This window comes from Penaeus monodon, chromosome 27 (assembly GCF_015228065.2).
Source record: "Penaeus monodon isolate SGIC_2016 chromosome 27, NSTDA_Pmon_1, whole genome shotgun sequence".
Lineage (NCBI taxonomy): Eukaryota > Metazoa > Arthropoda > Malacostraca > Decapoda > Penaeidae > Penaeus > Penaeus monodon.
In genome coordinates, this window is record NC_051412.1 from 20,466,335 (window position 1) to 20,466,601 (window position 267).

Sequence of the window (267 nt, forward strand, 5' to 3'; positions counted from 1 at the left end):
AGTGATTAATGAAATTTATATATATTGGCACATATATATGGTTGGGGTGTTCATGGTAATATGAGTTACATAATAATTATAAAAAACCTAAAACCTAAACTTAAGTTTCTAGTGACCCGACCTAATGTTCTGACAATCCTGGCTTTAACATTTGACACGGATAGGAAGTATAATAAGGAAATTACAAAATAAAAACATTTTAAAATACATTCATGCAATTTACTGTACAAGTAAGTAATAAATAACTTACTGCTGGGTGTCTCTATT

The 267-nt window shown here is 28.5% G+C and overlaps 1 protein-coding gene across 1 annotated transcript in view; it reads right to left on the minus strand.

The window, feature by feature from the left end:
* Window positions 1-267, minus strand: part of LOC119590672 (ubiquitin-like modifier-activating enzyme ATG7) — a gene marked incomplete at its 3' end in the record, with an annotated part of 29,543 nt that overhangs the window by 28,284 nt on the left and 992 nt on the right.